The 26,857-nt window shown below is 44.0% G+C and overlaps 1 protein-coding gene across 1 annotated transcript in view; it reads right to left on the bottom strand.

Moving 5' to 3' along the window:
- DLG1 (discs large MAGUK scaffold protein 1) overlaps positions 1-26,857 on the bottom strand; it is a 3,205,960-nt gene that overhangs the window by 642,735 nt on the left and 2,536,368 nt on the right. The window lies entirely within an intron of this gene.

Below are 26,857 nucleotides of genomic sequence, written 5' to 3'. Positions count from 1 at the left end.
GACTGCGAAGTATCTGATTTTTGTGCTGAGTCAGCAGATGTGGGATTTGAGGCAATATCCAGGGTGCTTCTTGTGCTAAATTCCTTAAGATTGGGTACCAGTGCTGGTGTGGCCAGTCTGGAGCCATCAGGATCATCTTTGGCTCTTCTTGTCTGGCTTTTATGAGAACCTTTGGAAGGAGAGGTAGTGGAGGGAAAGCGTATACTTGCAGGTTTTTCCAGCTGAATGAGAGGGCATCAACTTTCCATGCTTGTGGATGGCAACTCCTTGTGCAGAATTTCTGTTGCTGGCAGTTCATTGGGGATGCAAACAGATCTATGTCCAGGCTCCACCATTTTTGTGTTATCATTCTGAATATTTGTGGATTCAATTCCCATTCGTGGGGATCCATGATGTTTCTGCTTAAGTCTGCCAGTGTGTTTTTCTCTCCTGGCAGGAATTGTGCTTGAAGATGAACTTGATAGTTTATAGCTGTGTTCCATAAGGTCATGGCTTGTCTGCAGAGGGGGTAGGAGTGAGTGCCCACCTTGCTTGTTTATGTACCACATTACTGTGGTGTTGTCTGTTTTTAGTAATAGTTGTCCTGGATGCAGCATGTCCTTGAAAGCTAGAAGGGCATTTTGTACAGCTAACATCTCTTTTTGATTGATGTTAAGATGCCTTTGTTCTGCGGGCCACTTGCCCTGAATACATTTTCCTGCCATGTGTGCTCCCCAGGCGTAATCTGATGCATCTGTTGTCAGTGTTTGCCTGGCTGTGGGTTGAGTAAAAGGCTGTCCCTTGTTGAGGTGACAAGCTTGAGCCCACCATCGAAACTCCTGTTGAAGGCAAGGAATTAGTGGTATAACTGTTTCCAAACTTTGGCAGTGTTGAGACCATACATTCTTTAGGTACCATTGTAGTTTCCTCATATGCAGTCTGGTATATGGAATTAGTAGTATGCAGAATGCCATGCAACCCAAGGCCTGCAGAATTTTTCTTGCAGGGAGTTGGGTTTTTGTTGCCATCAATTGAAAGTATTGAGTCAGTTGTCCTTGCTTGTCTGGCGTGAGATAAACCATCAGGGCCGTTGTGTTCAAGCTGGCACCCAGGAATATTATCTCTTGTGAGGGCACTAGTTTTGATTTCTTTCCGTTTACTGTGTACCCCAGGCAACTTAACTGTTTTACAAATGCCAGATGCTCTAGAAGATTGTCCTTGCTCTCTGCTTGAATCAGGCAGTCATCCAGGTATGGATAAATTTGAATTCCTTTCTGTCTGCAAAATGCAATTACTGGTGCCAGGCACTTTGTAAAGACCCTGGGTGCAGTAGATAAGCCAAAGGGCAGTGCAGAGAATTGATAGTGCATTGAAACTGATATGAATCTGAGGTATCTTCTGCAGCTTTGTCTGATAGGGACATGCAGGTATGCCTCCTTGAGGTCCAAAGTCATGAGCCAAGCTTTCTTGCCCAACATGGGAAGAAGCTGCTGTAGTGTTAACATTTTGAATTTCGGAACATCCAGGTATGTGTTTAGAGAAGAAAGATCCAGAATGGGCCTCCAGGCTTTGTCCTTTCTGGGAACCAGAAAGAGTCTTGAATAAAATCCTTGTCCTTGCTCTGGTGGTGGTACCTCCTCTTGAATAGCTCTCATTTCTATGAGTGCTGTAATTTGTTTTTGAGCCTCTGTCCATTGATTTGGAGGCAGATTTGGCATTCCTTTTAACCTTGGCAGAGTGTGAAAGTGGAACCTGTAAACTTGAGCTACAATGTTGAGAACCCATTTGTCTTTGGTGATCCAATGCCAATTGTGATAGAAAAGTGCTAGTTTTCCTCTCAAGGGGGCTGCCAGGAGAGAGTTGTCTGACAGCTGTAGTAGTAAGTCATTGAGGCTGCTTTTTATATGGTTGGGGCCTGTCTTCCCCTTCTTTCTGGCCTTTTTTAATTACAGACAGGAAAGAAGAGAAGGGGGGCTTCTAAGTTAAATGGTGAACTCCCCACCTAAGGAGAACCTCTAATTTAAAAGGCAACTCCTTAAAACTTAAAGGAAGGCGAGAAAAGCGAAGAACTCTCTTACGTTAAACGGATTTAGAAGAGGGGAAAGAGCCAGAGAGGAAAACGATTAATCCACAACAAACGCAAGTCACTCGGACTGGATAGGGAAGGTAGAAATACGAAGGACAACTACTATTAACAAGTTATTTAAGTAAGAAATTTTTTTTCAAAAATATAACAAATAGAAAAACACTTAGCCTGAGCCATTATCCGCAATCTCGATACTGCAAGCAGCAAACGAGATCTGGGTAACTACCACTAGGCATGCTGGGATATGGGTCTAGCCTCGAGCCAGTAAAAGCTCTCGGGCTATTGTATACGGCCGAGTCGGAGCAGAGGGTCGGCTCCGAACACAAACAACAAGAACAAGGGTGAGATATGGACAACATAACATCTGTTTTTCATTATTTATTTTACTTGGTTTTATTTATTTGCAGTTTGTTTGCCAGAATGGCCCATGGCCAAGAAGAACCCGTTTCAATAGTGTCCTGGGGAGAAAAACTCCATAACAACATAAGGTATAAACAAGTAATTGCAGAAAGCTACACAATAACAAAAGTTATAAACAAGTAATTATACAACAGTAAATGCAGAAGTACAACTAAAATCATAGTATTTAAAAATACAAAATGAAGCAAAAATAGGAATTGTTGTAATTTCTTGCTAGTACTTTATGAGGAAAAGAGTAGGACTGGAGTACCTGAGATGTCGGAGGTATAGAGAGGAGAAGTAGTTATGTGGGACTGGTGCAGGAGCATTCCCAGAGAGAAGTTAGGTGCGAGTGCAGTGAGGTTTTGAAGGAAGAGTGACTAGAGATGGTGCGGATGTATGGTGGAAAGAGTACCACTGACGTGCAAGGGCAAAGCATAAGAGATTTTTGCCAGGAGGGTGGGCGGGTTTATGCAATTCTATCAAGTTTTGATTGCTGGACCTTAAGGATCTTTCTGGAAGATGCATTTTAAGGGATGAGGATAGGGAGGGACTGAAAATGAGTTTGTGAGCATGAGTGAGTTGAATGCAGGTGAGATAATTGGGTAGCTCTAACCAATTTAGTTTGTGAAGGGCGACACAGTGACGGGTGGAAGAATTGTGGCTAGTGGCAAACTTGGCAATCTTATTATAGCAGGAGGAGAGTTTTGACTTAAGTGTGGATTGTAGGTTAGTTAGGAGTGGGGCACCATATAGAGGAGAAAGGATGAGGAATGTGGTAGAGAAAGTGAACTTAGTAGAGGGAGTGAGGTAGCGACAATGGCGGTACAGCATACCAAGTTTCTGGTGTTTTTTTTTTATGTTTAATTGTATGTGGGAGGTGAATTTAAGCTGATCATCAATGAGGACACCTAGTAGTTTGGCCTCAGGTACGAACTTGAGTGTTGTATTATTGTGGCTGGTGATGCAGAATGTGTTCTTATTTATAGTGGTTGTTTTAGAAGGGGTAAATAACATACATTTGGTTTTTGAGGCATTGAGTGCTAGGTGGTTATCTCTCATCCACTGTTCAGTGGTAGAAAAAGCATTTTGGGATAGTTTTAGGAGAGTGGGGATGGAGGCGGCAGAACAGATTACAGTTGAATCGTCTGCATATTGGATAAGGTTTGTGTTAGGGATTGAGTGGTGAAAATCATTTATGAAAATATTATACAGGAGGGGACCCGTATGGAGCCTTGTAGTACACAAGTGGGTGTGCTGAGGAGTGGGGAGGTGGCTTTTTTCCATTTAACTACTTGTTGCCTATTTGAGAGGTAACTAGAGAACCAGTTGAGAGACGAAAGAGATAGGTTTAGATTAGAGAGTTTAGTTAGGAGAAGGTTGTGAGAGATGGTGTTGAAGGTCTTAGAGAGGTCCAGTAGGAGTGTAGATATAACATGTCCAGAGTCACGGGCTTTGTTGACAGTTTCGAGGAAGGACAGGAGAACCGTGGTAGTGCTGTGGCTTGTTCTGAAACCATGCTGTGTGGGAGTTAGTAAGTGACTGTGTACGAGATAGGGTAGGAGTTGTAAATGGATGCATTTCTCAAGAACTTTGGAGATGGGGATAAGATTGCGATGAGGCGGAAATTTGTGATGATATTGTTGTTGCCCCCTTTGTGAAGGGATAAGACGAAGGCCATTTTCCAAAGTTGGGGTACACAGCCTTCCTGGACAGAGCGGTTGATTAAGATAGAGATGGGAAAGGCAATGGATTCGGCAGCTATACTAAGAAAGTATCAGGGAATGTTGTCGGGGGCATTGGAGCAGGGTTTCAGTTTTTGGAGAAGTTTTTTTTATGGTAAGATGTGGGAATGGGTTTTATAGCGAAAGGAGGAGGCTGAGGGGTGGCTATATTTGACAGTGAAGGGGAAGAGGAGGATAGGGGAAGGGTTGTAATAGCAGTAGTGTCAGTGAAGGATGAGGTAAGTTTGCTAACGGAGTCGATGAAGAAAGAATTGAATTGAGTGGCCAGGTCTATGTCTAAAGCATTGGGGTTAGGACAAGGGTTTTCTTTTCTGCCAGGATTGAGGAGGATGGAGATCCCATTCCAGAATTTTCTAGGATTTGTTTTATGGCTAGTTTGCAATATGGAGAAATAAGTTTTGCAGTCTGCTATGATAAGCTTTTTGACTTTGTTGCGGAGTGCTTTGTATTTGTTAAGGGTGGAGGGGGTCTTATTTTTTTCATGGTGTAACCAAGCTTTGTCTCTAAGGCGCATGGCAGTTAGTGTGTCTTTGGTTAGCCATGGGGCAGTTTTGCTTTTTATTCTTTTAGTTTTTAGAGGGGCATGTGAATCTAGGAGGTTTAAAAATGTAGAGTTGAAGTAGGATATGGCATTATCCAAGGGGAGAGTTTTCAGAGAGCTCCAGTTTATTGATTTTAGTGAGGTTGAGAAGGTATTGGGATTAAAGTTCTTTAGGGAACGAGCAGAAATGTAGTTATGAGATATTTGTAAGGGGGGCAAGCGGTGGGCAAATGTGGGGAGGTGGTCACAGAGAGAGCTAGGACGTGTGCCACTACTGGAGAAATAACGAGGATGAGTAACTAAGACCCAGTCGAGGATACTACCTGTGGAGAGGTTTTTAGAGGGTGTAGTGATCGAATTGATTAGCTGAGAGAAATTATAAAGGTTGTTTATGGAGTTTGTGTGGGACTGAATGGAGGACCAATTTATGTTCATGTCACCTAAGATTATTGTTTCATTACTAATATTGGTGGAAAGCCAGAAGAGAATATCTTCTGAGTACAGAGATGTTGTCCCCACTTTGTTTAGTTGAAGTAGGGCCAAGAATAATTTGGCGTTTGTTGAACTGGGGAATGGGTTTAGTATAGGGGTAACAGATAGGGAGTGAGTATAGGAGAGCTACTCCTCCACCTTTTCTGTGGGTTCTATCTTTTCTGATGAAAGAGTAGTTGGGGGTGTTATTTCTGAGTCCTTTATATGAGGTTTTAACCAGGTTTCAGAAACAGATAGGATATCTGGTTGATTGTAGAGAAGCCAGGAGTGGAGGTGGGGAATTTTGTTGGTTATGCTTTGGGCATTTAGAGAGGTGAATAGGATGGGTTTGGATGTTGAGGGGGTAAGGGGGCTTGGGTTAGGGTGTATGCCTCCAGAGAGAAAGATGGTGGTTACCTGGTGAATTAGGCTGAGGAGGTGCTTGGAGGGCTTACTGTCGGAGAATGTTGTTCATCATGTTATGATTCTTATATCAAGGCAAGCAAGAGTTAATTTTTCCAACAAAAAGTAAAGATCACAGGGAGGAACCACCTGTTTTCTAGATGGACAGGTATGTAGAATGCCCTTTCAAGACACTATCAATGGAATACAGTGAATGTAGAGAGCCTCTGGCCAGACCTGGTGAAATGAATGACAAATGAAACTTGACAGAGGAGTAAGAAAGATCAAGGAATAACAAATCAGTGTCAGTGTGCAGCCAAGTAGCACACTCACCTTTGGAGCCAGAATAACAGAAGCCTGTGGGTTCTACTCCTACTCCAAGTGACTGGTTTGCTGAGAAATAACACCTTAGGTCTCCCCTGAAGACAGGTCATTAACCTAGTGGGACTAACTTGGTCAAAGGATAAGTAAAATAAAGATAGATAAAAAAATAACTCACAAATATTATACAATTAGAAAACACTAGACTTGAAAGGGTTCCGGTTCTTATCTTAACACCACCTAGAAAATCCTTTCCATTTATTAACAGTTAATTGAAGCTGTTTCAACTTTGGGTACATCAAACACCCTATCTTGTGTGAGCAGGTGCAGTCTGTGAGGAGCCTTATGGTAACTACTTCTGTCTGGTCATTTCCAAAAGGAAGAATCACTGTTGCCCAGGCTAGAAGTCACCACAATGATCCTTGTAGAGTCCTTCTCAATCTTCAGAATGACCCTAGATGTCAGTGTGGAAGGCAAAAAACATTCCTGTCCAAGAAAATGAAAATGCATCTATTTTCCAAGTCCGTTTGCAAGAAATCTTGAAGCTGAATTTTTTCCGGATGTTTGTTGCAAATGGAGGCAAACAGATTTATCTGAGGTGTTCTCCACAGCTGCGTGAGTTCCTGGAAGACTTCCTTATTCAATTTCTATTTGTGAGGGCTTGTCCTGATCCAGCTTGGTTGGCTGCTACAATATTTTGCTTTGAAGGGATGCAAGATTCCTGTAGAATAAAATCATGCTGAACTGCTACATCTCAAGCAGGCTACCATGACTAATCTGCACAGGGTAAGATCTGGATTCCCCTTTTTATACATTAATATCACTGTGGTATTGTCTGTAATGTAATGGCCCAAAGGATCATAGATTATTGAGAGAGTTGACAGCATGAATGACTAAGAAACTGACACTGTCTTGTCATGAATGAGACATTATCCACCAGAGTATGTGTCATCTGCAAATCTCAGTGAGTCAAATCTAGGCATGAAGTGGATTATAAAATTGGGACCACTGCACTGCTATGAACTGTACTGAATTATAAATTTAAAATTTAATTTATTATTGTAATGAATGTATGTACTGAAGCATATCAATGCAAAATCAGTAGATGAAGAATTAGTCTCACAGGTGGAGAGGAGTGATGTAGAACCTGAGTGGCAATGAGGTGCAGGGACAGCACCTTGGAGTTGGGAAGTCAAGTAATCTGCAAGCTGGTGTCCAGGTGGCATCCAATGAATTCTATCTGTTGAGTAGGAGTAATTTGACTTTTGATTAGATTGACTTGTGATCTCTAGGTCTTGGATCAGATGCAGCAACAGGTTGCTGGAAGTAGTGGTCAGAAGCCAATTGTCAAGGTATGGGAAAATGGATCCACAGCAGGTGAGGATGCTCTGCTACCAATACCATCTTGGTAAACATCTTGGGGGCTGTGGTGAGACTGAATGGCAAGACTCTGAATTGACAATGATTGGCTTCCAGCAGGAAATGAAGAAATCTTCTCAAATGTTTCTCTATCTTCACATGACAGTAAGACTCTGAAATCTACAGAGCACATCCAATCATCCTTTCTCAGCAGAGGCAAAATGAACTGTGGTGTGACCTCCCAGAACTTTGACTGTTTGACATACTGATTTAAATGTCTCAGATCCAGAATGGGTCCAAGGTCCCCTTGTTTTTATGGGTACTAAAAAGAACCTTGAGTACACTCTGGATTCTAACTGGTCTTCTGGGACCGGCTGTTTGACTTTTTCCCAGCAACTTGGATATGCTGCTGTGAGTTCCCATTGACTAAATGAAACATCAGGAACTTCTTTATTGATAGAAGGAAGAGAAAATGGTATGGGGAAGCCTCCGGAAATTATGTTCAACACCCAAGAAATCTGTGGTTATGTTTTGCCAGGTTTCTAGGCGCAGAGATAACCCCCCCCCCAAGCTGCCTCCAGACTGTGGCAGCTGGGCAACCCTTCAGGGGAGCTGAAAGGGCCTCTCGGTAAAAGGACCACAACAGCACTGGTTATGCAGTTAGCCTCTGCCTCTAGGGAGATGCCCATTGTTATTACCTTCTCCTCTGCCACAAGGAGGTCTACTGTCAGGAATGTCTTGATAAGATCCACAAGATTTCTGGAACCACATCTTCCCAACCCACAGATTCCTACAGTAGGAGCTTTGAGGAGTGGAGAAGAGGATTCCTATTGTAGGACAGTCTTACCATCCTGTTAATGTCTACTTAGTGTTTACGTCACTTTGGGTCCAAATAAGGTGGACTCTTCAAAGGGGACATTAAAGAAGGATGTCTTAAAGCTTTCTGCAAAATCAGAGATATCCATGTGTGCTGATAAATGGTAATGCCAATGCCTGCTGCTCAGGCCATGCCATCAGCTATGTTAGAAAGAGGTCACATGGCTATGTTATAAGTAGACTGGAGGGTAGAAAGCTGGGAGTGTGCCATCTTCTAAATATCTACAAAGAGGATACCTGAGAGAGACTTGGAAATCTCTTTAGCCAGGTCTCTCTGAAATATGGTAACATGAGATAAATAATTCAGCACTCTAAGGGTAAAAGTCGCTGAAGTGTACATCCACTTCCTCAAAATGATCCATGGCTCTAGACTCCTTGTTAGGGAGATGGACCAAAGAACCTTCTTCCAATAGTTCAATCATTGCACCTACTAGTGGACTTGTGGGTCCACTAGAACCCTAAACCTTTAACGACCACTAGAACCCTTACAAGCCTAGTCAATTAACTTAAATGTATCCCCTGAGTTATTGTGCCAAAAAGGATCTACTTGCACCAAGATTATATAATTTCAGATGGGACTTGACCCCACAATCCCTGTCTTAATAGGCCAATACCTTACCCATTAGGTCACTGGGGTGTTGGACATAGCCTTGTCGTATTATTCACTATTGTGGGAGAATTGTGAACTTCTGTAGATCTGTAATTCATTTAGTCATTTATTACTGCATTTTGCCATAAGTAACATTATTGTTTAATCTCTGTCTGGATTGGTGCCTTGTACAGTTTGGACTGCAATAGTGGCAGTACTGTAATTTTTGCTGAAAAATTTGTGCTTCTGTGCTTTTACAGCTCTTTACATTCCAGCTTTGCTGTTAGACTTGCATTCTGCTTATTTCCCTGCCTAAAGTTGCATTCCAGTGCCTTTCTATGCGTTACATTTGCTACTGCTTTTTCCCGTTCATATGTATGCTACACTACTACAAACCTCCCAGCCTCCACTGACACATCAACTACAGCTCTCCCTGCTGCTCCCTACTGTTTGTTCACTAATAACAGTTTTTTCTATCCCCACTGTGAAAGTTAAAGTTTTTGAAATCCTAACTGACCTGGGGTCACTGACCTGCAGCTCAGAGTCATAAATCCTAACTGACCTGGGATCACTGACCTGCAGCTGAGAGTCATAAAACTAAGACAACTGTGATTTGCTACAGGTTCTGAAGTCACACAGCTCATTCTAGCTTATCGTCTATACCCTGCACAGATCTGCAACCACCCAGGGTATTTTTATTCAAGACTCTGAGAAGCATGGAAAGCACTGAACTGTGAGAAATGAGCTTGTCATCAAAAAAGTAGAAGAAAAAAACTGTGCTGAGCTGCACTCAGTGCTCCAGTGCCATTGGATACTCTTTATAATTCGTTGCCTGAGCTGCTCATCAAGAGCCTCCCCCACAACAGACCTGCAAAATCTATACAACCACAGAAACTCACGTCTAAGGCTCAAATAACTCAGACCAAGTGCAAATAAACACACTGAGCTCCATTACACCTTCCAATGCTTCCTGTCTCTGGGAGCTGTTCTAATCCTATCAAGTTTCTTAGGAATGGGTTCCACCAACAAGGCCCTTCCATGCCTATTGAGACATCAAATCAATGAGAAGGTCAACAAGTGGTACCACCCAAGAGGAAGATGACTGGAACCAAAGGCTTCCAGGAAGACAGACCGGTCTGGAGAAGGGTTATCAGTGGACCATCTCCCTCTTTGCTTCATCAATTCAAGGATCTCACCAAAAGTGAAGTCTTCAGAGCATTCACCTTTATCCAAGTTTGTGTCCTCTGTGACATACTCTGGAGAAGATTTTAAGTGCTTCCACTTGCACCTCTGCTCTCTGTGAACTAGTTCCAGGGGATGGCTGGAAGGTTCTGAATCAAACTGGGAGCTGATGTAGCTTGTAGACTGGGAAGTCTGTGGAACAGACTATCCCTGTCTGATAGGAAGATGGGAAGTAGAAGCGGATTCTAGCTGAGGGTCAGATTTATTTATTTATTTATTTGCAGTTGTTTAACTAGGATAGTCCATTGGGCCTGAAGAACCCGTTTTCAATGGAGTCCTGGGGAGAAAAGCTCCTCATACAGATTACACAAAGATTAATATACACACACAGATTGCATGAAGATTACAGAGGTAAACAGACTGATCAAAAGCATTTCAATCAAAGGTAATAATGTCAAAAGTATGATAATTTTTTTTTTCTAGTAGGACTGAGGATAGGTAGTTAGATGCAATAGGGTAAGGAATTGCTAGATATTAGTAAGGAGTTGTATAATAGAAGCAAGTATTTGTTACCTGGGATTTGGGAGAAGGAAGGGAAAAGTGTTGAAGTAAAGTGTAGGTTATGAGGGATGGGAGCAGGAGCATTCCCATGTGGGAGTTAGATGAGAGTGGAGTGATTTTTTAAAGGATGGGAGGCTAGTAATGGTACGAATGGAGGGGGGGGGGAGTTCCATAGGCGTGCTAGTGAGTATGACAGGAGGTATTGTCCTGGGGGGTGGAGGGGGTCTGTAAATTTCTATAAGGTTTTGATTGTTTGATCTGAGAAGTCTTTGTGTGTGGTGCATTTTAAAGGTAGTGGAGAGGGAGGGACAGAGGGATGGCTGGAAAATGAGTTTGTGTGCATAGGTGAGTTGAGTGTAGGAGAGGTAGTTTGGTAGCTCTAGCCAGTTGAGTTTGTGGAGAGATTCACAGTGAAGGGTTGATGATCTGTTGCTAGTGGCGAATCTGGCTATTTTATTGTAACAAGAGGACAGTTTGGTTTTGAGAGATGATTGTAGGTTTGTTAGAAGAGGGGCTCCATAGAGAAGGGAAGGTAAGAGAAATGTAGTAGAGAGAGTAAGTTTAGTAGTTGAGGTGAGGAACCGATTGTGTCGGTAGAGCATACCAAGTTTTTGGTGTTTTTTTTTTTTTTATGTTTAGTAGTAGATGGGAGTTGAATTTGAGCCTGTCATCGATTTGAACTTCTAGTAGTTTGGTTTCAGATACCAGCTCAAGAGGTGTTTTATTTTGGCTGGTGATGGAGAATACATTTCGATCGAAGTTCTTAGTTTTAGAGGAGGTAAATATCATAAGTTTAGTTTTAGCAGCATTGAGTGCTAGATGGTTGTCTTTCATCCATTGTTCTGTGGTGGAGAAGGCATCTTGAGTTAGTTTTAAAAAAGTGGGGATGGATGGGGCAGCACAGATGATTGTGGAATCATCTGCATATTGGATAACGTTAGCAAGAGGGAGAGAGTGGTAAAAGTCATTAATGAAAATATTAAAGAGGAGGGTGTCCCAGTATGGAACCGTGTGGGACACCAGTGGGGGGGATGAGGAAGGAGGAGGTGGCCTTTTTCCATTTGACAGCTTGTTGCCTACTGGAGAGATAGCTGGTAAACCATTTGAGGGAAGAGGGTGAGAGGTTCAGGTTAGATAGTTTAGTAGGAAGTAGGTTATGAGAGATAGTGTCAAAGGCCTTAGAAAGATCGAGAAGGATGGTAGATACAGTGAAGCCAGAATCTCTAGCTTTAGTCACAGTTTCTAGGAAGGAAAGGAGGGCAGTCACAGTGCTATGATGGGGTCTGAATCCGTGTTGGGTAGGAGTTAATAGATTGTTGTCCAAGAGATAGGGGAGGAGTTGAAGGTGGATACATTTCTCTATGACTTTAGAAATGGGAGAGAGGATGGCGATGGGACAAAAATTGGAAATATTAGTATTATTTCCTCCTTTATGCAGGGGAATGATGTAAGCTTTTTTCCAGATTTGAGGAACAAGCCCTTCTTGGATAGAGCGGTTGATTAGGATACTGATAGGGAGGGCAATGGCTTCGGCAGCTATGCTGAGGAAGTATGAGGGAATGTTATCAGGGGATGGAAACAAACTGGATGGATGCACCCTTTCTCTCTGCATCAAAAGGACTGGATCAAAAGCCTCGAAGGCCAAAGACACCACTGGCTCCTCCTGAGTCCTCTTGTCCCCAGACAGAAAGAAAGCCTCAGTATTGACAGATCCTGACCCAAAGGCCGACCTTGGTGCAAAGCAATTGAGAGCAGAGGCACTGACAATTTCAGTGAGAACCCAACCCCTGGAGCCACAGCAGCAAAGCTTCAGCCCCAAGTCTCTTCTGCTTCCAAACATATCAGAGCAGAAAGAGGAAGGGAATCTGTCTGAGTCAAAGTCACTTGTACTGTCAACTCTGACAAAGCCAATCCGGGACGGATTGGATCCGAGATACTGGGTTCTAATGGGTGGACTAGAACTAGAAAAGCAGAGGAGAAGTAGATGGCCCAGCACTCGGCATGTTCCCAGAAAAAAACCCTGAGCTGAATATGCATTCTGAGGATCGTCTTCATCATCCTGTCAACATCTTGTTTGGTCAGGCTTCTGGATGATCTAGTCAATGACACCACCAAAGATGGTCTTGAGTACCTTTGTTCTTGGAGGATTGGTGAGTGAAGCCTGGAACTCACCAGGTCTGGGGAGAACTGAACAGACTATGTGATGGATGGATCTGAAGAAAGTACAGTTGTGTACAATTACCATAAATATTGATGTTCGAGTGTATTCACTGTTGCAGTCTTCACATTTGGGTTATCCCTGCCAAGGTAGCCTTCAGTCGGCCCAAATATCAGAGGCTTAGTATTTCTGCGTCAGTTGCCATCGCTCCAGGACTGACGTCAGGTCGTCAGTGTTATAAATTAAGGCAGCCCATGCCATTACATCAGTTTTTCTTGCCCTGTCAGAAGCCCCCAAGAGGGAGTTAGGTTATGGTGGAAGAACACCACTGGTAGAAAGTCAATACCAAAACATCCTTGTAAGGATAGAGAGAGACAAGGGGGATGGAGGGAGGGAAACCAGGACTGCAACAGTGAATACACTCTAACATCTACATTTATGGTAAGTGCACACAACTGTACTATGTTCTTCGTGTTTCACTGTTGCAGTCATTACATTTGGGTAGATTCCCAAAGCTATGGTTGGGAGGATGGATTTATACAGCATTAGGACCAGCTATAAGGCCCTGCAGGACAGCAGTGGCAAAGCCAGCTCTGGATTTAGAGAAGAAAGGTAAATGGTAATGTTTGGGGGATAGTTTTACCATGGTGCATATAGCAGAAACAAATACAATGACTTATCCATTTGGAAATAGTCTGCTTTGAAATAGCCTTTCCCTCTGCCCCTGCAGCAAATGTCACCAGTAGTTGTTCAGATTTTCTTAGAGATTTTGTCCTGTTTAAGTAAAATCCAAGTTGTCTGGGTACAGCCAATGAATGCAGAATCCGCTCCCCCTTGTTCTGTGGATTGGGAAAGAAAGTTGGCAAGTGAAGGGTCTGATTAAGAGCCACACTGGATACCACCTTAGACATGAAGGATGGATTGGTCCTGAGAGACACCTGTCCTCTTGAAATATAATGAAAGGCTCCACTGCCATAAGAGCCTGTAATTCAGAAATCCTTCTAGCTGAAGTGACTGCTAAAAGGAAAGCTGTTTTCCAGGAGTGAAACTTTAAGACTGCAGTAGCAGCTGGCTCGAAAGGAGGGAGAGTGAGTTTTTCCAATACAAAACTGAGGTCCCAGGCAGGGGTTGGAGCTCTCCTGGGTGGTCTTAAGTTTTTGGCCCCTCTGAGATACTGCTTTAGCAGAGGATGAGAGAAGAGGAGAGGTTCTGTGTTGTAATGAGCTGAAATGGCTGAAGCATGGATTTTTACGGAAGAAAAAGACAGGCCCTTGTGAAGCATCTCAGTTAAGTATTGTAAAACCTGAGGAATACTGGGCACTGCTGTGCTTATTCCTTGTGATTGGTTCCAGGCACAGAATCTTTTCCATTTGTCAGCATAAGATTTTCTAGTACTAGGCCTTCTCGTCTCCAAAATGACATCCATCACAGGCTTGCTATGGGATGCTAAGGGTGAATTTAGGTGATCAGCCACGCTGCAAGATTCAAAGTTTGGTGCTGAGTGTGCAGAATTTGGTTGTTCTTCTGAGACAGTAAGAAAGGTGTCTGAGGCAGGTGCCACGGCGGAAGGTGTCACACACTGCGCAGGAGTGGGTACCAATGTTGGAGAGGCCAGTCTGGAGCAATCAGAATCATTTTTGCTTTGTCCTGTTTGACTTTTAGTAGAACTTTGGAGAGCAGAGGCAGAGGGGGGAAAAGCATAGACCGATAGGTTTTTCAAACTGGCTTTTTTTGTGATGAGTTCTTGTGCAGAATTTGTCCAAATGATAGTTCTGGGGTGAGGCAAAAAGATGTATGTCTGGACTCCCCCATTTGCGTTTCAACATGTTGAAAATCTGTGGTTCCAGTTTCCATTTGTGTGGGTCCATGAGAGTTCTGCTTAGTTCATCTGCTAGAGTATTCAGCTTCAGCTTTCCTGGCAGGAATTGAGCTTGTAGTTGTATTTTGTAGGTCAAGGCCGTGTTCCACAATGCCATGGCTAGTCTGCAAAGGGGGTAGGAGTGTGTACCCCAATGCTTGTTTATGTACCACATAACTGTGGTGTTGTCTGTCTTTATCACTAATTGTCCTGGATGAAGGTAGTCCTTGAAGGCTGTCAGTGCATTCTGTACAGCTAGCATCTCTTTCTGATTGATATGAAGGTGCATTTGATTTGGGCTCCATTTGCCCTGAATGCACTTCCCTGCCAGATGAGCCCCCCAAGCATAGTCTGGTGCGTCTGTAGTTAGGATTTGGGCGGCAGGTGGTGGAGTGAATGGCAGTCCCTTGTTTTGGTGGCAGGCCTCTGCCCACCATAGGAACTCTAGTTGCAGGCAAGGTATGATAGGAATCATTGTTTCCAGGCAGTGACAATGTTGACTCCATAACCTTTTTAAGTACCACTGACGTTTCCTCATATGCAGTCTTGCATATGGAATTAGAAGAATGCAAGAGGCCATGAACCCCAAGGCTTGCAGAATTTGTCTTGCAGACAGCAGGGTTTTTGTGGCCACCTCCTGCTTGAAGTAAGTTACCAAATGAATTTGCTTTTCTGGCATAAGGTAAGCCATCTGGGCAGTTGTATTCAAGCTTGCACCCAGGAATGTAATTTTTTGAGAGGGTACCAATTGTGATTTATTTTCGTTTATGGTGTACCCTAGACAAGTTAGTACCCTTTTTACATACGCCAGATACTTTAGAAGAATGTCCTTGTTTTCTGCCTGAATTAGACAATCGTCCAGGTATGGATATATCTGAATATTTCTTTGCCTGCAAAATGCAATTACCGGAGCCAGGCACTTTATGAAGACCCTGGGCGGAGTAGATAAGCCAAAGGGCAGTGCAGAGAACTGGTAATGCAAGTATCCAGCTTTGAAGCGGAGGTATCTTCTGCAAGATTCCCCGATTGGGATATGCAGGTAAGCCTCTTTTAAGTCTAGAGTTACCAACCAGGCATCTTTGCCTAGCACAGGAAGCAACTGCTGACGAGTCAGCATCTTGAATTTTGGAATGTCCAGAAATGTGTTTAGAGTAGATAAGTCTAGAATTGTACGTCATGATTAGTCTTTTCTGGGTACCAGGAAAAGTCTTGATAGAAACCTTGTCCCTTTTTCTCTTCTGGTACTGTTTGAATAGCCCCCATGTTCATGAGGGACAGTACTTGTTTCTGGACCTCTGCCCACTGATTTGGGGGCAGGTCTGGCCATCTGTTTGGGATTGGCAACATGTGGAAATAAAATCTGTATCCCTGGGATGCTATATTGAAAACCCATTTGTCCTGGGTTATAAGTTGCCAGTTGCTTGCATGAAGTGCCAGTTTTCCCCCCAAAGGGGTGGCTAAAAGGTAAGTACTTGGTGAGTGTAGAGGGAAGTCATTGAGACTGTTTACCATAGGGAGTTGCCTTGTTCTTTCCAGATTTGGAGGAGAAGGCACTCCATTGTTTTGTTCTAAAAGTCCCTTGTGACTGAAATCTGGAGCCTTTGGAATGTCTGGGTTTGACTTGAGAGGCTCTCAAAGGAACTGGAAAGGAGCAGTTCTTAGTAGGCCAGTGCCAACTAAATCTTGGAGAGTATGCCTTCTTAGTACAGACCCAGTTACAGCAGCCCTGCAAGAGGCCTCCAAAGAATCAAAACCCCATTGCAAAGTATGTTTTCCAACTTGTTCAGCTGAATGCTATAAATCCTGTAAAGCTTTATTTTCCACACAGTCAGAAATTAACATAATTTTCTGTTTAAGCAGTCCCCTGATATCCTGTTGATATGTAAGCATATGAAATTGACAGTTTAAATCCCTGATTGCCAAGGTTGCAGAAGTGCAAACCTTCTTATCCCATCTATCCAGCGCCCTGGAATCTCTATCAGAAGGGGTAGGATTTTTAGCAGTAGAGGCCTTAATGCCCTTTGGACCCTGAGAAATGGTTTCAGGATCTGCAATTTTTTGAAAAGGAATTTGTGGGAGTCAGGAACCCTGTAGTACCTGTCTGGCTTACAAGGATCCGGAGGCAGAGAATCAGGAGCCATACTAGATTCTGAAAAAACATCATCAACAATGCCTAGACCAGGAGGTATAGACAAAGGCCTATGCTGAGGAAGAAGAAGAAAATCCCTAAGTCTCTTTTAAGATTCAGAGAAATCCGGACATTTCCCTTAAGGTATGTAAAGTTTCCCCAAAAAAAAATCCTCAGAGGGAGAAGCAGAAGGAATGGAATCTTCTGCATCAGAGTCCTCATAAGTAGGTACAGACAAATCCTGTTCATTAGAAGAGTCAGACGAAATAGAATCCTGTTCAGAAGATTCATAATCACTGTCTTGCCTAGGCCTCTTAGAAGGAGGGGGTTGGCTACCCCTGATCAGAGTAATTAAATCTTCAGCCATTTTGATCATTTGTTTTTTAGGTACAGGGGCCTGCATATGTGGCTCAGGCGTCAGATTTGTAGACATAGACTTAGATTTTTGCCTTAGTTTTAAAGATGGCGTTGGTCAAATATACAAATCTGTAGGCCTGAAAATTGAAGCATCTCGCGGCATACAGGACCCCGAATGGGTTCTCAGTAGAAGCCTGCGAATCAGAAGTAGCGGGTATCAGGGGCTGCGAAAGCACCTCATTGAGTACCGGCGAACTGGCGACTGGCTTAGGAGAAGCGTCTGTGTCAGTTTTGGACCTCAACGGCCTGTCTCTGTCTTTTCCTTTGCATTTTTTAGGTATTCCGGTAGTCGGATTGCTAACCAACAACATTTCTGGAAATTAAATCGTGAGTCAAAATATTAAGAAGGAAAAATATACCGATGTTTAATAGTGCGTTGATTAAATTTAGCACAAAACCGACAGCAAGGTACGTTATGGTCAGGTCCTAGCTCATTCCCTCCAGAACAACTCTTGTGAGTGTGTTCCTTTAACTCCTAGTGGGTATGGCCTGAGCCTTTAAAAATTAAGTTAGCACCTTACAATTCTAAGAAATAGTCATTGACAGAGGTCAGATATCAATACAATTGTGTCTGCCATCATGTATGCTTCAAGATAAAATATTCTGATACCTTGTGTGTAGCATGATTTTGTAATTATTAATGTAATATGAACAAGTAATATTTGACGCCTAGAGGAGCAGTAGGAGGTAACTGCATATGCACCTGGAGGCGTCAATCGGATGTAATGAGCTAGACAAGGAGTACAGTACAAATGAAAATCCTTATGAGGTATTAGCTTTCCACAAGTAATGCAATTATTAACATTTACTGACATCGGGAAGGAGCAAGAAAAAGTTTCCCCAACGGGGTACTTAGCTTTTAGTTGAAGACTTCGGTTCTGAAACTAGAAAACGAGAATTTCAGGAGTTGGCCGACTGGCACTTGCTGATGTAATGGCATCGGCTGCATGTTTTATACCCTTGATGACCTGACGTCATGGAAGAAGGGACAGCAACAGACGCAGGACCCAAGACTCTTTTAATCAGGCCAACTGAGGGCAACCTGCCAACAGATTACCCAAATGTAATGACTGCAACTGTGAAACACGAAGACCATCTGAAAGTGCTGACTGCCTGCTCTGAAGCTCTGTAATTTTCTGCAAGATTCCCTGATGGGGATGTGGAGGTAGGCATCTTTTAGGTCTAGTGTCACCAGCCAGGCATTTTGTGAGAGCATAGGCAGGAGCTGCTGCAAGGGTAGCATTTTTAATCTGGGGACCACCAAGGAGGTGTTCAGTTTGGATAGATCCAGGATGGGGTGCCAAGTACCCTTCTCTTCTGGGAACAAGGAATAGTCTGGAGTAAAAACCTTTTCCTGTTTGATCCGCAGGAACGGGTTCTACTGCCGCCTGGGATATTAGTGCTTTTACCTGTTTTAATGCCTCTGCCCACTGTTTTGGGGTGAAGGTCTGGGTACCCTCTTAGAATTGGGAGCTTGCTGAAGGAGAATCTGTATCCCTGAGAAATGATTTTTAATACCCACTGATCCTTGGTTATAGAGACCCAACTGTTCTTAAAGAGGGTGAGTCTTCCTCCTTGTTTGAGATGAGTGAAAGGAGGGCAAAGGGGGGAGGGAGAGTCATTGTGAGTGGTTGCCATAGAAGCTTGGCTTAGAACTCCCTGCCTTAGAAGACAAAGTCGTCCACTGTTTGCTTCTTTGTTGGCCCTGGGATAGGGGGCTGGATGTCCTGTCCCGGCGGGGCTTACCTTGGCCCTGTCTGCTGGGTGTAGGGAAGGCCCAGTGCTTAGAGGGGAAGTTCCTGCTGAATCTAGGTGGTTGAACTTGAAAGAAATCTTTTATTGTTTGCATAGATTTTTTCCATATCTTCCATCTTTTTAAGCACCACTTCTGCTTTTTCTCCAAACAGGTGATCCTTATCTAGAAGTGCATCAAAAAGTTTAGACTTGACATGATCAGGGAGAGGTTGTTCCTTCAGCCATGCATGTCTTCTAATAACAGATCCTGTCACTGCTGCCCTGCTAGAGGCTTCTAGGGCATCATATCCACATTGTAATGAGTGCTTTGCCACTTGACAAGCAAAGTGTAGTAATTCTGCCAGATCTTTTGAGTTGACACAGTCAGGAGAGGTAGCAATCTTCTGTTTTAATTGTTCCAAAGTGTATTGTTGATATTTTAACATATGGAACTGACAACTGAGTGCTCTGATAGCTAAGGTTGCAGAGGTGTACACTTTCTTATCCCATCTGTCCAGAGCTCTGGAGACTTTGTCAGAAGGAAGAGGATTCTTGGCAGAACTAGTCATAGCTCCTTTGGGTCCCTGTGTAATAACCTCAGGGTTTGCAACAGGGTTCCTGTACATGTATTTGTGAGAATCCGGTATTCTGTAGTACCTGTCAGGTTTAGCAGGAGGCAGGGCATCATGGGTTAAGATGAATTCATGGAAAACATCATCCACCACTTCCAGAATAGGTGGGATGGCCAGAGGTATGTGCTGGGGCAGGTCCAGAAACTCTCCAAGTCATTTCTTTGACTGTGGGTAGCCCTGAGATTCTCACTAAAAATGTTCCCTGAGGGAGTGAAGGGTTTCCCCGAAGGAGAGGTCCTCTGGAGGGGAGGCAAAGGGGATGGAGTCCTCTGCATCTGAATCCTCAAACAGTTAAGGGATATTGTTCCTCTTCAAAAGCAGAATAATCAGATTCCTCAGACTCTTGGTCTATCATAACTTCTGGAGAAGTGTGCCTTTTCCTTTTAGGAGTGGGGGCCTGAGTATCCTGGATAAGGGAGATGAGATCCTCTGCCATTTTAAGCATTTAAACTTGGGGTGGGGGAGCAGTAGCACGATGGTGGCTAGAAGCAGATTTCCTAGAAGTGGCCAAGCTTCTACGCCTGAGAGAATCTGTCAGTCTCTGAGAAACGGTAGACTGAAGAGAAGACATTGTTTTTTGTCTAGAATCGGGAGTGCAAACCGAAGCAGAGATAGCCAACGGCTCAGAAGACGAAGTGGATTTCTGCAGCATACCGGACTCTGAAAGGGTCTCGGCAGAGGCTTGGGTAGAAAGCAAGTCAGGCACCAGGGGCTGCGAAAGTGCCTCAATGAATTCCGGAGAACTGACGACTTGTTTAGCTGTAGAGTCGTCAGAAGGCTTAACCTTGTGTGGCATGTCTCTATCTTTACATTTTTTCAGAATGTCGACACATTGTTGGCTCACAGACGCCATATTGGAATTCGAAGACGGAATATGAAAATAACTGTCTACAAAAAGAGCACTACGGCGAATGGTTCTTGCATTAAAGAGGGCACAGAAAGTACAGTTTTGTACCTACCATAAATGTAGATGTCCGATAGGTATGCATCTGCAGTCATCACATATGGGTTGTCCTGCCTCAGGCAGCCCTTCGGTCGGCCGGATTCCAAAGTCTGGGTCCGGCGTCGGCTGATGTCGCCCTTTCCCCGATGTCACAACGCCTGGGGTATAAAAGCGTCAGCCGACGCCATCTTCCATCTTCCTCAGTTTTTCTTGCCCCAGATGCCAGGTGCCCTCTAGGAAGGCTAAATTTGGAAAAATGCAGTAAAAAATCCAAACATTTGCAAAAAAAAAAAATATATATATATATATATATATATATATATATATATATATATATATGTGTGTACAAACAAATACATCATAATAGATCCCCCAGCTAGCTAATAGAGAGGTAAGCACCCTAGGAGTACCACAGAGGAGAAGGAGGGAGGGTAAACCTGACTGCAGATGCATACCTATCGGACATCTACATTTATGGTAGGTACAAAACTGTACTATGTCCTTCAAGGATGCATCTGCAGTCATCACATATGGGTAGAATACCATAGCCAATCTGGGGGTGGAGGTAATAGGAAAAGGATGGTGTAGCTAAGATACCCTGCAGGACAGCCGTAGCAAAGCCTGCTCTGGATCTGGAATATAAAGGTAAATTGTAATGCTTGGCAAATGTATGCATGGAGCTCCATGTGGCAGCTTCTAAAATGTCTTTTGTAGCCACCCCTCTTAAGAAGGCTGTGGAGGTGGCTGTGGCTCTCGTAGAATGAGGTCTAATGTTAGCTGGTACAGTCTTTCCATGAAATGAGTAACAAAAGCGGATGCAATTTCCTATCCATTTTGAAATTGTCTGTTTGGAAATTGCTTTTCCTTGAGTACCAGCAGCATATGTTACCAGCAGCTGGTCAGTTTTTCTGAAACCTTTAATTCTGTCCAAGTAGTAGCGCAACTGTCTGTGAATGTCCAGGGTGTGCAGCAGTTTCTCCCCTTTGCTTTGTGGATTTGGGAAGAAGGTAGGCAAGTGAATAGCTTGATTCAATGAAACCCTGGATACCACCTTTGGCATAAAAGTAGGATTAGTTCTTAATGAAACTATCCTGATGGAAAATAATAAAAGGCTGAACTGCCATCAGGGCCTGCAATTCCGAAACTCTTCTTGCTGAGGTTATTGCCAGAAGGAAAGCAGTCTTCCATGAGAGGTACTGTAGATCTGCAGATGCTGCTGGTTCAAATGGAGGCAGTGTTAGTTTTTCCAACACGTAGTTAAGGTCCCAAGCAGGTAGAGGAGGTTTCCTAGGAGGTTTGATGTTTTTGATTCCCCTTAGAAACTGTCTTAGGAGAGGATGAGAAAAGACAGGAGGATCAGTATTGTACTCTGCTGAAATTGCTGAAGCATGAATCTTAATAGAAGAGTAAGACAGTCCATTGTGGAACATTTCTGCCAAATATTCCAGGATATGTACCATGTTCATCATTGTCGCATCTAGGCCCTTTGTGGTGTTCCAGATGAGAAATCTTTTCCATTTTGCTGAATATGCCTTCCTTGTGGAAGGGCGGCGAGCTTCCAGAATAATATTCTTTACTCTCTGGGATAGCTTATCCTGAGGAGGAGTCAAGGTATTCTCCACGCTGTTAGTTGCAATGTTTTCAGGTTGGAATGTAGAGTTTTGTAGCTGTGCTGTGTCAGTAGAAGTGGCCATAGAGGTAGGGGCCATGGCTTCGTACGTGATAAGCTCCTTAGCAGTGGGTACCAGTGCTGTCTTGGCCAGTCCGGAGCTATCAGGATCACTTTTGGCTGCTCTGCCCTGATCTTCAGTAACACCTTGGTCATTAATGGAATAGGAGGAAATGCATACACTGTCAGATTTCTCCAGCTGAAAGAGAGGGCGTCCACTTTCCACGCTTGTGGGTGGTATGTCCTTGAGCAGAATTTCTTTAGTTGATGATTGTGGAGGGATGCAAATAGATCTATGTCCGGGCTCCCCCAAGATTGTGTTATCTGTTTGAAAATGTCTGGGTGCAGCATCCATTCGTTTACATCCATGATATTTCTGCTTAAGCTGTCCGCCAGTATATTGTCCTTCCCTGGCACAAACAGAGCTTGTAGCTGTATATTGAGTTTCAAGGAAAGATCCCATAGATTCACTGCCAGCCTGCACAGAGGGTAAGAATGGGTACCTCCTTGCTTATGTACCACATAACTGTGGTGTTGTCTGTCCTTATTAGTAGATGGCCTTGATGCAGAAAGAGTTTGAAGGCCTCGATTGCATGTATCACTGCTAGCATTTCTTTTTGATTTATGTGCATGCGCAGCTCCTTTCATGACCACTGTCCTTGGATACCTCTGCCCTCCATGTGAGCTCCCCAACCTAGGTCTGAAGCGTCTGTTGTAATAGTTTGGGAGGTTTTTGGCTTTGTGAAGGGCAGCCCTCTGTTGGGACTGTCTGGCCTGAGCCCACCACAGAAATTCCTTGTGAAGGCATGGGATGAGTGGGATTAAAGTTTCCAAACTGTGACTGTGCTGAGTCCATAAACTCCTTAGGTACCACTGTAGCTTTCTCATACGTAGCCTTGCTTGTGGAATCAAAAGAATACAGGATGCCATGTAACCCAGGGCCTTCAGGATTTTCCTTGCAGTCAGCCGAGTTTGTCTTGTCAGATTCTTGAAGTAATCCGGTAGTTGACTTTTTTCTTTTTTTTTTTTCTGTGAGATAAGCCATTTGGGTGGTTGTATCTAGATCCGCACCCAGAAAGGTTATTCTTTGGGATGGAACAAGTCTTGATTTGTGCATGTTGACTGTATATCCCAAGGCCTGTAGAAGATTGATGGCATAATTTAAGTCCTTTATCAGAGTTTGTTGGTTGTCCGCTTGTATAAGGCAGTCGTCCAAATATGGGTAGATTTGAATCCCCTGGAGTCTGCAGTGTGCTATTACTGATGCCAGGCATTTCGTGAATACTCTGGGCGCAGTAGATAAGCCAAACGGCAATGCTGAGAATTGATAATGCTCTGACCCTGCAAGAAATCTGAGGTATCTTCTGCAACTGTGTTTGATAGGGACATGCAGGTATGCCTCCTTGAGGTCTAGAGTAACCAGCCAAGACCCCTTGCCCAGCATGGGAAGGAGTTGCTGTAGAGTCAGCATTTTGAATTTTGGCACAATGAGATAAGTATTCAGTACAGACAAGTCGAGAATAGGTCTCCATTGATGCTCTTTTCTTGGAACAAGGAATAGTCTGGAGTAAAATCCTTGGCCTTGTTCTGAAATAGGAACTCTTTCTATGGCTTTCATTTGTAGTGAGTTTGAGATTTGTTTCAAAGCCTCTGTCCTTTGATTTGGTGGCAGACCTGGTATGCCTTTTCTTTTTGGCAATGTGTGGAAATGGAACCTGTATCCGTTGTCTATTATTTGGAGTGTCCATTTGTCTCTTGTAATGTTGTGCCAATTTCTTGAGAATAAAGAAAGCTTTCCGCCCAAAGGTGCTTCTAATTGAGCCCTGGTTGGCGGAGTCAAAGCAGAGTCAATGAGTTTGTCCTTGTGCAGCAGTTGCAGATCCTGAACTGCCTGTCTGGATTGGAGGTTGCCATTGACGGCCTCTGTAGGAGCCCCTAGCTTGGCCCCTACCTCTGGCATGCCTGTTTCTGCCCCTTTGAAATCTTTTGGTGCCCGGAAAGGACCAATTCTTGGAAGGCCAATTTCTGCTGAATCTAGGCGGTTGGACTTGAAGAAAATCCTTAACTATTTGTACAGATTTTGCCTTTTCCTCAAATTTCTTTAGGACGTCTTGAGCAGTGGAACCAAATAACTTTTGCTTTTCCAGTGGAGCATCCAATAGCTTAGCTTTAACATGTTCTGGCAGAGATTGTTCCTTCAGCCAAGCATGCCTGCGTATGACAACACCTGTCATTGCTGACCTACATGAAGCTTCCAATGCATCATAACCACACTGCAAGAAATGGTTGCTAAACTGCTGGGAATTATGTACCAGATCCTGAAGGGATTTACGGTCAAGGGGTTCAGAAGAAGACAATTTCTTATGCATTTCTTCTAACAAATACTCTTGATACTGTATCATGTAAAATTGACAATTTAATGCCCTCATAGCAAGAGTGGCAGAAGTATACACTTTTTTACCCCATCTCTCTAATGCCCTGGACTCCTTTGCAGAGGGGAGTGGGTTCTTAGTAGTAACAGCTGCAACCCCTTTAGGGCCCTGTAAAATAGTTTCAGGGTCAGCAGAGTGGGCCTTATAAAGAAAATTGTGTGTGTCTGGGACCCTGTAATACCTAACAGGCTTAACAGGGGCCGGAGGCAGAGTGTCAGGGGTCATACTAGAGTCAGAATATACATCATCAATCACATTTAAAAGAGGAGGAATAGCCAAAGGTCTATGATGAGGTAAATGAAGAAAAGTTCTTAGTCTTTTCCTGGAATCAGAATATTCCTGGCCCTGCCATTTGAAATGCTCTCTCATAGTGTGAAGGGTCTCCCCAAAGGAAAGCTCTTCAGGAGGGGAGGCTGAGGGAATAGATTCCTCTGCATCCGAATCCTCGTAGGCCGAATAAGCCTCCTCCTGGTAGTCTGAGTGATCCGAGCCAACAGAGGCCTCCTCTGAGGAAAGGGGATCAGGGGGATCCATCCTGGGCCTTTTGTCTAGAGGGGGTTGGGAGCCCCTGTCCGGATGAGGCTGAGAGCCCCTAATTAAGGAGATCAGGTCCTCTGCTAAAGTTAAAATCTGTGAACTAGAAGAAGGTCCCTGAGGAATAACTCTGGGAGGCATGGCTTTAGTGTGTTTTGCAGCTTTAGCCCTGGTGAAGGCCTTAATAGACATGGATGCAGGAGGCCTGGCTGCACCACGTGCTAGTGTAGCTTTATCTAAAGGTATGGTGTCGGAAGATTCCAATACACCAGTTTTGGAAGGCAATTCTGTAACCGACTCGGTAGGAGCCTCCGGGACCGAGGCTGTCGGCTGTATTATTTCAGGGTTCGGAAGATCCAAGGACTCGGTATCAGCCGAGACCGAGACACTCGCGGTAGGCCTAGCCGCGGTTTCAGCCAAAACCGCGGCCTGCGTGTGTCGGTCCTTGTCTTTCCGTTTCTTAATTAAATGCGATGTCGGGGTTTCCGACGGCATTTTGTAAGCAAAACTATCCCCAAAAAACTCTTCTGCGAACTCCGACCAACGTCTAAGAGTGCGTTGGTTGAAAGAAGCGCAGGCAGATCAGGCCGAGACGTCGTGGTCTGGGCCTAAGCAAGGAAGACAATAAGAGTGGAAATCCTTATGAGGTATTTGTTTCCCACAAGTTAAACAATTATTAACTTTTTCTGACATCGGCTGAGGCAAGAAAGAGTCCCCAACGGGGTACTTAGCTTTTGAAGTCTTCGGATAGCGAAATTACAGGAGCTGGCCGACCGGCACTTGCGAACTGCTTCTGCTTCGGGCACCACGCGGCAAGAAAGACTGAGGAAGATGGCGTCGGCTGACGCTTTTATACCCCAGGCGTTGTGACGTCGGGGAAAGGGCGACACCAGCAGACGCCGGACCCAGACTTTGGAATCCGGCCAACCAAAGGGCTGCCTGAGGCAGGACAACCCATATGCGATGACTGCAGATGCATCCTTGAAGGACATCTGCCAATGAGGGACGTTGTGGTCTGGGCCTAAACAAGTGATGCAGTAAGAATGAAAGTCTCGGTGTGGGATCTGCTTTCCACAGGCGAGACAATTGTTAACTTTTTTGGACATTTAGATATTTTCTGCTGAAATTCGACTTCTGGTAGCAACCGATCGGCACTCGTGCGAACTGCTTCTGCTACAGGCTCCACGGCAAGAAAGATTGATGTAAGGACATCGGCTGCCTTGCTTTATAGTACTGATGACCTGACATCAGACTACAGGCGACAGCAGCTGGCGCACAAAAACACTGACTCAGGTATTCGGGCCGACTGAGGGCTACCACAGCAGGGAAAACACACAGGTGATGACTGCAACAGTGTAACACGAAGAACATCCTTCATTTTTTTTTTTTTTTTGTTAAGCCATTCAGAGGTGGACTTGCTGGTGTGTTTTGGATCATTGTCCTGCTGCATAACCCAAGTGCGCTTCAGCTTGAGGTCAGGAACTGATGGCCAGACATTCTCCTTCAGGATTTTTTGGTAGAGAGCAGAATTCATGGTTCCATCAATCACAGCAAGTCGTCCAGGTCCAGAAGCAGCAAAGCAGCCCCAGACCATCACACTACCACCACCATGTTTGACTGTTGGTACGATGTTCTTTTTCTGAAATGCTGTGTTACTTTTATGCCAGATATGACGGGATGTACACCTCCCAAAAAGTTCCAACTTTTGTTTAGTCAGCCCACAGAATATTTTCCCAAAAGTCTTGGGGATCATCAAGATGTTTTTTGGCAAAAGTGAGATGAGCCTTTATGTTCTTTTTGGTCAGCAGTGGCGTTCGCCTTGGAACTCTGCCATGCATGGG

This window comes from Protopterus annectens, chromosome 4.part1 (assembly GCF_019279795.1).
Source record: "Protopterus annectens isolate FY-2018-M chromosome 4.part1, PAN1.0, whole genome shotgun sequence".
Classification (NCBI taxonomy): domain Eukaryota; kingdom Metazoa; phylum Chordata; order Ceratodontiformes; family Protopteridae; genus Protopterus; species Protopterus annectens.
The sequence above is the reverse complement of the archived record's forward strand: the minus strand, read 5'-3'. Positions and strand labels throughout refer to the sequence as shown.